The sequence below is a fragment of the Bemisia tabaci genome, chromosome 4 (assembly GCF_918797505.1).
Source record: "Bemisia tabaci chromosome 4, PGI_BMITA_v3".
NCBI classification, from domain to species: domain Eukaryota; kingdom Metazoa; phylum Arthropoda; class Insecta; order Hemiptera; family Aleyrodidae; genus Bemisia; species Bemisia tabaci.
In genome coordinates, this window is record NC_092796.1 from 29,275,650 (window position 1) to 29,289,995 (window position 14,346).

Sequence of the window (14,346 nt, forward strand, 5' to 3'; positions counted from 1 at the left end):
AGAGAATTGACAATTCAAGAGAAACGCTTGAAAACAAACTCACTAGATTTCATTGTGCAATTGGATTTTTTCTAAGTCCAGTCACGATCCAAGCTACCGCGCCAGCCCACCAGCCACCTAGGTCATCTGCAAAGATGATGAGGCAATGAATGGATTTGCTACATATCTCGAAGGAATAATGGGATTTTGCGTTTCAAAAATCCAACAACTCGATCAATTTGCAGTAACTTCCTGCGCTTGCGTGGTGTATGAAGTCAGCATAGCCGTTCCAAATGAGAAATAATGCTCCAGTTGAGTGCAAAATTGAAGTTTTGGGAGAACGGAATCGTTCACGTGCTGTCTGGTAATACTTCTGAACGAATTCTCCCTTCTACTTGAAATTATCGATAATAACCCAAAAGACTCGGAGACATAATGCTTATGGATAATTAAATTAATGAATTTTACTCTCGACTTTGTAAATAGTGCCTAATTAAGTCCATTCAAGAAATATGTCGTATTTCTGTTCTCTCGTCTACATGGTCTGCGTGGTTACGTTTTGGACGGAGCATGAGCACATTTTAAGGCTAAAATTAGGTGGCAATGAGTTAATTTTTTTGTTAAGACTAATATTCTTCCCGCCTTGAGTATAGGACCCATATTATTTACATCAACAGTGTAAGTCGGCAATCACATATCGACGGTGAAACTACCAAACCACGTATCTCGTTTGCGGTGTTTAAAAATCTACGCTCGCATTTTATTTTTTTGAAGTCGACCAAATCAATATCATTCCTTGAAATTTTCACAGAATTTTCTCCGCACAAAGAGGAAAAATCACATAAATTTTCAAGACTAGACGTTGAGTAGTTTTTCATTTAAAAAATAAAGTATGACAGGAAGTCTGCGACGTCGCAAACCGAGATACGTAGTTTGGTAGTTTCACCGTCGATATCTCGTTTGCGGTGTCTGAAAATCTCCGCCTTCACGTTCTTTTTTTAAAGGATGAGAACAAATTGACATCATTCCTTGAAGTTTTTGCAGAATTTTCCTCGCACAGAGAAGAAAAATCACGGCAGTCTAAAAGAATTGCCGTTGAGTAGTTTTCCGTTTAAAAAATGAAGTATGACAGGAAGTCTGCGACGTCGCAAACCGAGTTATGTGATTGCCGACTTACACCGTCGCTATATATATTACATGATAAAGTTGTGAATTCTCCCATTCAAACAGTGTAATTGTTCATACTTTGTCACAGTTCGTTCTAAGCATTTATGCGGTCGATTTTCATGATTTTTGCGGCTACCGATAGGAGAAAGTATCCCTGAATGAATTTACTCTACTAATATTAAATTGGAAAGGTCTCACGCATTGGCCTGTACAGGGGTATCTATACAATATACATTGCATGTACAAAGCGTAGTTGCATATTCTTCGCCCCTCAATTTTATGTGATCATTTATTACTATCCAAGAATATGGTAAAAATACTTCAAGAGCTTTAATCGCCCATCATCTAAAAGTTTGCATAGGTCAGTTTAGTAAGCCTTTCGGTGTGCTTGTTTAGAATGTTTGCGAGGGAGTTCTATTATACAGCATCATTCCACCATATTGTGCGTATTGCCTGATAAGTTTTTCGCTTTAATATTGACAGTAAAAAATTATGGAATGGAAAATAATAGAAATAACTTTTGTATCATTCAATGGTTCCAGCCCACGAATAATTCAAGTTGAGTGAGATCAGGAGTTGAAGGAGGGTACGAAGGGGAACGCTCTTGACATTGTTGAGAGGGGGTGAACAACCCGTTTAAGCCGCCCGTTAAATTCCACGCGTGAGCTATGGGGTCTTGCTGCACGTCACCAGATTTGACACCGAAGATTAATTGCGAAATCCGCCAATTCGAGGATCCTGGATGAGGCTTCGCACATTCGGACAGGCGTAACCGAGCGAATTTATTTTCGCGACGGTTTCGCGAATTTTCTGATGATATGTTTGACAAGTCTGAACCGCATGGTTATGGCTCGCTCAGCCAAGCCAACGGTGCATCCTGCATCACATAAGCTAGAAGAGAGGAAAAAACAAAATTTACAAGTTTGAGGATTATGATACCGCAACTTTATCCCCAAAACTCTACGATGCTGAAAGAATAATTGCAAAATTTCAAACCGATTCTCGGTCTGTCAACCAAACTCCAAAGTGAAGGTATAAATAACATACTGAGGTATAGGTACCATCACTAAGATTTATACGCTAATATGATATATTGCCATTACCACTATTAGTGGTGTTCCTTATGAACCACTTATTGATCTATGATTCACAGATTTTTCTCAGTGAAAGACCATTATGAATTAATCGTGGCGTGAGAGAAGCCGTGAGTACCAAACTAATATTTTTCAATTTGTCTCCAAAGAACCTTAATTACGGTAATAAAAAACATAAGAGTTGGAATGAGCAGAAAAAAGTGCCTTCAAATCGTTAGCTAGGCAAAAATCGTGACCTTCATTAAATCATAAGATCACGCGAACTTCCTCCAGATTTTGTATGTTTTTTCCCAATGGAGAGAGTTACGTAACGTCACTGACCCCCCTCCCCCCTTGTAACGCAGTGTAACGCAGGATCATACCTCCTCCCCCGTAGAGCGTGAATTGATTTATGACACTCCTCAAGAACTGATAAACCAATCAGCGAGCGACGCAGACCATGGCAATACTCCACTGTGCTCCCGTGCTAAGGTGGAGCGCCATATGAGCCATCAAACGTTGCCAAATTTACTCCCTTTCCTAACGAATTTTCAGGGAAATCTATGGATATTTTTTCTCCAATTTCTTAGAGAAATTTATTCGCAATCAGACCTAAATTAGAGTCACCCCTCAGTTGTAATTAATTGGACGTGTTTCTATCAAACGGAACTATGTGCATTAAGACATGAGCTCCGAGACCCATAAAAATACACGCATAACAGGGCTCACGTCATAATGCACATAGTTCCGTTTGATAGAAATACGTCCAATTAGAGATATGGAGAGTACGGACATGCCGAAATATAGAGCTTTTAGGGCCGAAAAAAGCAGCGAACTTTCTAATACACTGCCAATCATCCGATTCAATTATCAAACCAAGATGCTAAAGAATGTTCATAAATAAGCGTTTTTCCTTCAAAAGGGGCCGTCTCTAAATTACGCAACGCACTTTTTCGCTATGGTAATGTCCCCTCCCTCCTTGCAACGCTTTCCTCGATTCTCCTCCCTCCGAGAGCGTTACCTACGTAATTCAGGAACGGTCCCAAAATGAGTGAATTTATGCAAAACTAACTCACATACGTGCTTTACAAACGACGGGTTGTAACAATTCTAATAATACATATCTCCAGATAATTTGATTTCTTAGGTTGGCTGCTCCTTTGAGTCCCAAAAGCTGCGTGACCTAATATCAAAGTGTTTTATTCTTGCAGTTTATTTGGTTTCTATTCCAGTTTAGGAATCTACAGCTTAGACAAGAGTTTAACGTAGAGATTATTTTTTTTATTGTCAGTAGACATAAGGGGGATTTCGGCACATCCATGCTCCGGCTTTCAAATTTTCAGGGATTAAGGCCGGGTAGAATCTGTTTCTGCAGATCTTCTCGTCAGTTCCGTGAAAATTTGTCGCCACCACCGGGATTCGAACCCGGGACCTATTTTGCCGTGATAAAGAAAAACGCCGTATATACCTTCAGGCGTTGCAAAATTTCCTTCGATAAAACACGAATTTCCTGGTAAAATTATGAATATTTTTCTTTGGATTTTTCAGATAATTTTGGACGCAATTTCACCTAAAGTTCCTGAAAATTTCGAGGAAAAATGTTCATAAATTTTCTTTAAAATAAACGTTTGATCGAAGGAAATATGGCAACTCTCGGATGTTCATACGGCGTCCTTCCTTAGCGAGGCAGTATTGGTTTAGAGTCAGACGCGCTGACCGCTACGCCAACCCGCGGGTTGATTATTGAAATTGATAGACAAAGCTATAGACAAAAAGGACACAGGAAGTATGGAGCGATCAAATTAGTTGAAATGTGTGGTTCCCATAGACTAAGGGAAAAAATGATGGACTAACTGTCGGGTTTCTCGTGGGTTGTCATTAGTTAGTTCTATTACCTACTGCTTTTGCCTTTGTCCATTGTAACCACCCGCTTTCGCCAACAGGTTCCCTCCATATCCCTTTTGTCATCTTTGTCCATGGCTTTGTCTATCAATTTCAATAATCGGCCCACTGGCCGGCTAAACCTAAAAATTAGCGACATCCCCGTGCTCCTCCCTATATCTAAACTAAGTTTTCTGGTTCCAAGAGGAAGTATTCTGAACTCCCCTCAAATATAAACATATTACTCGTGGAAATTTGACAACTCTGGAGTGTACATACGGCGTTCTTCGTTAGGACGGCAACGACGCGGGTGCAGAGACCAGACAGCAAGTCCCGTCCGTCTCAAGACAGCGCGACGTCCGTCGTCGGTGCAACGCACTCTGCACCGGACAGGGGCACCCGCACCCACGCCGCGCCGCCCCCCCCCCCTTTACCGCCACCCTCCCCCCTTCGGGAGATGAAGCTCAACTTCCGAGGACGAGGTCGTCTCGTGGAGTCGTGGAACGCGGCTGGACAACTCAAACTTCATTGCTCCATCCGGCCCCTCACCTTCCAACGAGGGCTACCGCTCGACAACCCCCCCCCTTCCCCCTTCCAGTGGCGTGGCGTGATTTGCTATATATCGATTGATCTACCGTTTAAACCTGTGGAAAAGGATCGGTAGACAGGGTGTTCGCACACTGAAAAAAAAATCTCGGTGCATTTACTAGGAAAAGGGTAAAATTACTAAGAATTCAGGGTTCTATTTGATCCCAGTTTTTTCCTGGTAAAATTACCAATTATGGAATTGGTAATTTTACCGAGAAATCTCGGTAAAATTATTAACTTTCTCGGTAATTTTACTGGACCCCGGTAAAAACGCCAATATTTTTTATCGACTGTGGTAGAATTACCGAGATAAAATGGCAAAGTTACCGGGAATTGATTACCAATAAAAGAGGTATTCTTACCTGAAAAAACAGTAAAAATACCAGTTTTTAGGTAAGCTTACCGGTTTATCTTGGTAAAATTACCAATAATTGGTAAAAAAAAGTGAAATGGTAAAGGTACCAACGGACCTTTGGTAAAAACGCCGAGAATTTTTTTTCAGTGTATTGAACACCCGAGGAATCGATTGCTTATCATAGCTTTCAATAGGGAAATATCGATAATCGATCTTTCATGCCTCGCCATTACCCCTTTTCCACCCCCCACCCCTCCGCGCGCCCCGCCTTGCGAATGGCACATCGATGGTGAAAGTACCAGTGGTGAGGCGTGAATGATCCATTATCGATATTTCCCTATTTGAAGCTACGCTGAAGAATCGATTATTAAGGTGTTCGTTGGCAACACCCTGTTTATCGATCCTTTTTCATAGGATAAAATGGCAGATCAATCGATTTATCGATCCATCGCAAAGTACTCCACTCCACTGGAAAGCACAGAAGATCGAGGAGAAGAAATCTCTCGTGAAGTATGGGTCACTAAACCTTGTGTTTTGCACTTGATATTCTAATTGTGCCAGGTGAGTAGATAACGTGGTGATTTATTGCATATTGTTCGAACGAAATCCCGAAAAAGCCCACTTTCAAAAAGTCATAGGACTCGGGGGAATTTCAATCGCGCCGGAATGGCTAAAAAATGTGAAGAATTTATACCCATGCAACCATCTTGGAAAACCCTCTTTTTTAAGTAGCCACCCCCCTCTCCTGTTGCTATCCAAGATTTTTGAGCTACATAGGGAAGGAACAACTAAAATGTGCCTCATATACACTATACAGGCATGATAGATCCGTTTTATGACGAACATGTGAAGTTAATTCAATATTTCAGCGAAATGTTTCCGATACCTCGAAGTGATTTTATGCTTTTTGTGTCGATTCATTTTAAAATTTTCGAGGATACACACGTATGACCTCTTTTTTTACCACCGTAGCACACGTTCTAATAAACACGACAAGGCATCTACCTCCTGGAATAGTAATTTCCCTGGTAAAAATTGGCAGTAGAATCTGGTGTTCCAAAATACCATGGACCTACAGCCGGCTGTAAGATTTCCAATAGCTTCCATAGCCGGCAACACAATTTCTTATGGCCTTTTATAGCCGATGGCGACTAAGCAACAGCCTGGCGATAAAATGTATGCTAAACGTTCCTAATTACGGATGCTAGGACTTAGTGAGTTTATGGAATACCGCTCTCTTTTTGGGCCGTGGTATCTTGATTTATTTTGCGAGGAAACCTCCGTACTTTTGAAGGATACCTGCCATTCCTAAAATGTTGGAGCGCCTGCAATTCCGTATGATACTGTGCAATACCTCTGGTGTGAAATAGTTGCTTCAAGCGCCGCACGGTGGATCGAGTCAATGGGAGAGGTCGGTCATGGAGCGTTGCGCTTCCAATGTTACGAGGATAACGAATATTCCTGGTCATTTGATCGATTATGTCCCACCAATCTCATGTAATTTTTCGCGTAGAATTCATTTTTGATGTTATTTTTGGTGAACAACGTACCTGAAGACCCGTATTTGTGCATTTTGTCGGGAAAACTATACAGGTGCAAAGTTTAGGCGTCTGTGTTTTACTTCGTAGGACGGAGTTTTTAATTTTTCATGATGGAAGAGGATAAAGTATGAATAAAATTATGAAAACTTACTAATAAGTGTCACAAATACGCAAAAATACCTCTCCAGTTATGAGCTGCTGCATCAGATAAATCATTCCCTTCACTGCTAAGTTAATTTCGAAACTTTGTCATAAGATATCATTCTACTGCATAAAGATCGGTGAGAAAACAAATGAAATACATTTATGAATTCTTTGAAAATATTCAAGATCACTTTTACTTTAAATTCATATTTACATTCAGAGGACGGAACAGGGACTTTGAGTAGGAAAAACACTAGATGGCTAGAAAAAAAAAGAAAAGAAAAAAAAAATTTAAACATGTAACAGACATCTGTCATCTGCTTCTCCTTATTCTTCTTCTTCATATTCAGTTCCCCATCACTCTCATCCTTGTCTTCCGCTCTCAAACCGCATCAAACTTAAAAAACAAGCAACGCAAAAAACCGCAAAAATTCCAAAATTTCCCGGACTTGTAACGTTAAAACGTACTCGCAGTGTAATTAGTTTCGCACTAACTGCACTTTGTTCACATCGAAATAGGTGAAAAATTAAAAAATATGTACGTATTTGAAAGAAGCATCAGTTATCAGAGTTCACCAGTGACCGGTCGCGCGCGATCGCGGAGGCCAACAGATAAAATGGCATCATAGTCAGGGGCCAGGCAAGTAAAGGGGGGGGGGGGGGTTACTTGCTAAAAGTTTCCTCAAGCTATCTACGCATACGTCCCAAAAAAGCTTTCTATAAGGGATATAAAGGGATGTCCGAGTGAAAATATGCCCGATTTTTTTTTTTAGTTCTCCTATAGATATGTAGTTTAGGAAATAATGAAAATACGAAAAACGGGCCAAAGAGCACGTCTTGATGGTGAAACTTGTTTTTCAGTTTCCGATGAACCAGGAATCATACCTACCTGGGTCATTTAGCAGTTACGAGAGTTCACTGATCGCTTGATTTTCGAGATAAAGCTCGCGCGCAATCTCGGAACGCAACAGAAAAAGTGACGTCACGGCCAAAGTGGCGCAAAGTGGCACCCAAATTTTGCGGGATCGTATTCTCAGGACTCCTACGAACATGCCTATACAAATTTTTCTGGCGGATGGTGGCGGATGGGTAGTTAAAAGTTTACCTTAACTTTTTTTTTCTGCATTTTGATATAAGCACATTAGTGCAAACATAATCATTGAAAAAATGGGCCGAATACAAAAAATTATTAGCGGTATGTGTTCTCCAGACTCTGGAATATAAGAATCAATTAATGAAACCAGCATTAATTTAAACAGAAGCAAGCTAAGCGCCGCGGCAGCTAACCGGTCGCTTAATTTTCGAGATAAGGCTCGCGCGCAATCTCGGAACGCAACAGAAAAAGTGACGTCACGGCCAAAGTGGCGCAAAGTGGCACCCAAATTTTGCGGGATCGTATTCTCAGGACTCCTACGAACATGCCTATGCAAATTTTTCTGGCGGATGGTGGCGGATGGGTAGTTAAAAGTTTACCTAAACTTTTTTTTTTCGCGTTTTGAGATGAGCACATTAGCGCAAACATAATCATTGAAAAAATGGGCCGAATACAAAAAATTACTAGTGCAATGTGTTCTCCAGACTCTGAAGAACAAAAATATGTCAATGAAATTAGCATTAATTTAAACAGAAGCAAGTTAAATGGAATAGAAAGACTCGGACGATTTTTCGCTAAAATAAAAAGTTACGCAAAGCCTCTCTTTGATGCCTTCTGTCACAAAAATGAACATGTTTCGTTCCAAATCAATGTCAGATCCTTAAAATATAACTCTTGAGGAACACTTTTGACCCTTAAAAAATGCGATTCGCCCGAATCGCCCATGACCGACCTGTACCATTGACTCGATCCACCGTGCGCCGTGGTATGCTGCGGCGCGGCGCGCTGGGCGGGCAGCCAGCGCGAGACGCGCATTGGCGCCTTCAAACCTAACAGGGATACTTCACGCATTGCGCAATGCGTGAAGTTTCTCTGTTAGGTTTGTAGGCGCCGGTGCGCCGCCGCTCCGCTTTGTGTTAGGCTCTAATATTTAATCTCGTGGAGTCAGCGTTTTTCAACTCATGACTTTGAAATGTTTGCACACTCTGTACGGCTTATTCTCATTTTAATTGATGAGAAAAAATATGTAGTAAAGGAAAACATAATATGCGTTTTGTAAATATTAAGGTGATTCCGTACAAACTTAAGGATTTACAAAGCACACGAATTTCTTCACAATGTCTCATAGCCCCTAATAGCCGATAGCGAAAAAGCAACAGCCAGGCTATAAAGTGGAAAGCCCGGCGATAGGAACTATAGCTCAGCTGTATAATTTTTAATCGCTTCGTGTAGCCCGACCGTATGATTTTTTCCAATTTCTACAGCCAGCTATATGATTTTCTATCGCCTTCTTCAGTCGGCTATAAGAACTCCTATGGTATTTTGAACCGCAGCTCCTATCGCCAATTTTTACCAGGGTTTACCAAAAGCTCGTACTAATTACATAGAATTTCTAAATAGACAACGTCGCGCAAATGTGTGAAATATTTTAAAATGTGAGTGATCCAACCTACTCTCCACTCTATCAGTTTTAAATGATCAATATCAGGAAATACGTAACCCGGGGAATCACGACCACAGCCTGTTTAAAAACATGTTTCCCGACCTATTTATCGGTTTTTTGTATTTAGTTTTTTTCCTATTATTAAACGTGTATGTCGTGAGGTGCAAAAATGAGTAACAAACTCGTAAACAACATTTTCCATGGCATGTATCCTTTCATGCCGTCATTGGAAAAGTCTCTCATTAAGGCATGCGTCATTTAGGCGAAAAAATATCCGAGAATCTCTAACATTCTTTCAGGCATGGGGGGGGGGGGGGGGGGGGTTCAACCGTGCTAAGGGAAAACGTCATATGAATATTCAGATGTTACCACATTTCCCCCAAGAAAGTACTCATTACTGAGAAGGATTACGATTATTTTTGCTATAAGGCATTAGATGCACGAGTGAAAGTTGCAAATATAATTTCATTAACGTCTTGGAGATAAAAATTCACAAGATTCAAAGGAATGAAAAGGAAAAATGTTGGCAACATTGCATACCACCAACAATTTTGCCGTATGTACCTTCCAACGTTACCATATCTCCCTGCATAAACTATTTATTTTGAAGAAATATGCGTGTATTTTTTTCTTATATTTTTCAGATATTTTAGATTAAATTGCAACCAAAATCGTTTAAAAAATTATGAGGGTGGATTTTTAAGTAAGTTTACCCGTTTAATAGCTTTGAAATTATTAACGCTAAAAAGGGGACAAGACCAGCTTTAGAACGAGCATATCTTTGGTGGCTTTCTAACAAGTTACAGTTTTTGAGAATTGATGCAAGATATGCATATTGCAAAGCAAGTCATTTTTATGTTTTTCAAAAAAGCAACGCTGTTCTCTAAGTCGGAAGTCGCTCTGTCATTGGTTGTTCAGAATCGCAAAAAAAAAAAAAAAAAAAAAAAAAAAAAAAAAAAAAAAACAAGAAAAAAACGGAAACATTTTGTTGTTTCGAACAAAACACGACTATGCGAGCCTTTAAAGTTTTCACGTCACGTCATTTCCGGTTTCTCCCGTTGGCTCGTCCATTGGTGCGCAGAAATGCTCTTAGGTATGCCGTTTTTCCCTAGCCCGGCGAAGTTCGGGTCGTTAACGCGTTTGGGAAGGCGTTACTCGATGTTGGGAAGATGGGAGCGTGTTTTCGTTGCACTATCAATCCACATTAAGATGATGCGGAGCGGGATGTCTGCTGCTGCAACCACCAAAAACGAGGGGGGCGGGGGGTCGGGATGGCGGGAGGGGAGGGGAGGGGCAGGGCCGCCTATGAATGGATTATTCATGCGTTTTGCCGTGATGAAATGCCGAGTAACGTGAATGCAGTGCCACAACGTGCGTCATAGCCCAAGGTCGATGCCATCCCATAAGGCATCTCGTCCCAAAGATGCAAACGCACAGGTAGCCAGATCGCTCAAGGATATTCAAAGCTCAACGCAAAGCTACCTTTTTCTTCTTCTTCCTTAGATGGTTTTCATTTTTTTTGTAAACGGTAACTTTATAAAGAATTTACAAATGGAGAATTTGCAAGCAAACTTCTTATTGCTTCATCTGAACCTGCTTAAAGAGCTGATTTCACAGTGTTTTTTATAATTTTTTTCTGATGTGGGAAATACATTTCTCCACCCTGTTACCTACGTTTAGAATAAAGATGTTTGTCCGATAGCTTGCTTTACACTAATACATAATTGCCTCCACATGGGGGGGGGGGGGGAGGTGTGTGTCCCGAACGAGTAAATGGGACTACCCTTACTAAGTTGATTCAGATCCTTTTTTTTAAAAAAGTTGAAGTCGTACTCTATATGAGTGTGTGCCTCTATGTGATGTATTTTGTCAACTTTTAAATCCGCAAATAAGGCAACCGTGGTCGAGTCAGGGTGTCACTCTCGCTCTTCAATTTCCCTGCGTATACTAGTTGTGGGCACAGCCAAGGCTGCCGTGCTTAAGAAGAACGCCGTATGAACATTCGAGAGTTGCCAAATTTCCTTCAGTAAAATGTTTATTTTGGAGGAAAGTTATGAATATTTTTCCTTGAAATTTTCAGGGGCTTTAGCTAAAATTGTGAAAAATATTATCTGAAAAATTGGGGGAAAACTATTCATAAGTTTATCAGAAAATTCGGGATTTATCAATCGAAATTTGGCAACGCCTGGAGGTTCATACGGCATTTTCCCTTAGCACGGCAGGAGGCTCCTTCGTTGCCATCCGTTTGCTTTTACGATACAAAAATTCTCTTCAAACCGCATAAAAAATTAATAAAAGGGAGGGAGGAAATTTCCTCTCTTTCCCAGCAAGAAGAAAGGAAAATGCGATAAAAGAGGAGGGGAGGAAGAGAGAAAAGAGGAATTCGGCCTCAGGCGTATGAATTTGGTATTTTATTGGAGGGAAGTCTACATGTAGGAATAGAGTAAGAATAAGAGGGTATTCACTTGGTCAATAGAATTGGCGGATTTTAGCCATTTGATGGTCTTTACAGCTTATAAGTCGCTTCGGCGGCTGTCGTAATAACTTAGACGATCACATAAGGTGCCCCGAGAGTTTTCCTTGTTTCTATCTTATTATCGTATCTTAATTTCAGGGAGGGAAAACTTGGAAGGTCCTGCCACGCCCTTGAAACCCAACTTTTGATGCGACTTAAAATCGACTAGACGCAGCCCATATTCCAGCAGGTAAAGAGCATGACATAATATACTTTTCACTACAGACTTTATGGAACTAAAGTTTTGCCATTGCACCAATAGTTTCTGGCTTGTGATTATAGAGATTTCCTGTTGCATTTCATTTTTTTGACAGTAGTCACCGAGTAGTCACCGTTTTTGTTCCTAATTTCTTGCAATTCATCAGTAATGGTTCGCTCCATCGGCAGAATAGGCAACACTGTAATTAAGTTAAAGTGTACAAGAAAGTAAACAATCAAAGCTTCAATTAGTGTCGCATCCAACGGATGCGAAACGAATTTTATTATAACGCCTGGATGCAACTATTCGGGCTCCATGGATGCCCGTGTTGCATACGCACGGAAGGGAAGGCGTTTTGACTTCAGACAGTACCTCACCAGTAGCCAGTCAGTAGTCACCAGCGCAGCAGCGCTCCTAGAGTGAAACGAGTCGAAAGATTTTGAAACATTATAAGCTCATATCGATGTTAATTAGGACCATACAGGTTTTAGAAGTGGTTTCATTGACTTTCTCGAAAAACTTTCTGCAGTAAGAAGCACCCCATACAACATTATTTGCAGTTTTAGTCGAATATCTCATGTCCTAATCTCCGTGAAAGGCTCTTTCCATTGTGCGGGCGAGGATTTAAAATGAAAGATCGCCTTCAATTCTTTATTTATATACTACAAATATCTTTTAGGCCTGCATGAATCTCAGAAGTTAGGCCCTATAAATCATGCTCAGCACATCGCGGTATCAAAACTGAGGCACATGATACTCACACCGTACGCCTGTATTCAACATGTCGTGTACTTTCGTACAAAGGTCTTGGCTGACGACAAGTTGGCAATCCTAGAGAGCGTAGTTGAGAATCCACCGTACTCCTCCAATTGACGACTGCCCACGAGACTAATTAAAATCGAATTACTTAAAACAGCTAAAATAACTGGCCGATCAAACGGCTCAAGTTAATTCACCCACCACGATTTATGACTCGCTCCCAGATATGGTTATTAGTCGCCACGCTCGCTGGACTCTGTTGTCAGCTAAGCCGCTAATTCCGCGCTTCCCTCTCGAAAGCAGTCAGCGTCGTGAGCAAAGAAAAGAACACTCCGTTTGGACTTATTTATGCTGAAAGAAACTATGCTACACGCAAACCCTATGCACATAGTTCCTTTTAGCATAAATACGTCCGTTTGTCTCTGACGTGAGGATGATATTGGAATCACCATCGATTATTTATATTTAACCCTCGAAGGACGGATTCGGATTAGAAGAGTTCGAACAAATGACAGGTGCTGGACACCGTTGAAATCGGAAGGAAAATAAGTAGAAAAAGCAGAAGAAGATAAGAAAGGAGCGAAGGAGTAAGGGAATAGGAAGGAGAAAGATAGGAGGAGGAAGAAAAAATCAGGAGGAAGAGGGAAGGAAGCAAAAAAAGAAAAAGGACAAGAGAAAAGAGAAGAGGGTAGAAAAGAGGACGGAGAATTTCTTTCTCTTCGTCCACTCCTTCCCATTTCCCGTTTTTTTCTTTTCCTTGTCTTCCATTTCTTTTCATCTGTTTCCTCTTTTTCTTAATTTTCTTCCTCCTCTCACTTTTCTCCTTCTTTTTCTCTTTTTTCCTCCTCTTTTGCTCTTATCTCTTTTCTTCTTTATCTTCTTTTCTTTTTCTTTCTCCTTTTCTCCCTTTTCTTCCCATCCATCTCCTTCATCATCTTCCGATATGCGGTGAGAATCACTAATAAATTATACACTATCAAAAGTTCAAACAGGTGTTTATTTGAATCTTTTGTCCATAGAAACAAAACGCAACAAAAAGGTGACTACTCCCGCGGATTTGTAACCATGAAAAGCAATTCATTGTCTCATACTGCCGTGCTAAGGAAAAACGCCGTATGAACCTCTAGGCGTTGCCAAATTTCTGATAAAACACGAATCTCCTGATAAACTTATAAATACTTTTCTTCCAATTTTTCAGATAATAGTGTTCACAATTTCACCTAAAGTCCCTGAAAACTTCAAGGAAAAATATTCATAACTTTCCTCCGAAATAAACATTTTACTGAAGGAAACTTGGCAACACTCGAATGTTTATACGGCGTTCTCCTTTAGCACTGCAACATAAGTCAGAAGGTTCTAAATAAACACACCGGTTTCGATGCGTTCAGAGGGGTTTTCTTTCCAACAATGTATGAGGAGATTCTGTGCGTCCCCTCCTCCTCAGTGGCGTGGCGTGCTTTGCGATATATCGATTGATATGCCGTTTAGACCTATGAAAAAGGATCGATAATAAGGTCGTTCCCAAGGAACACATTAATAATCGATTCTTTATCGTAGCTTCAAAAGGGAAAATATCGATAATCGATCATTCACGCCTCGCCACTACTC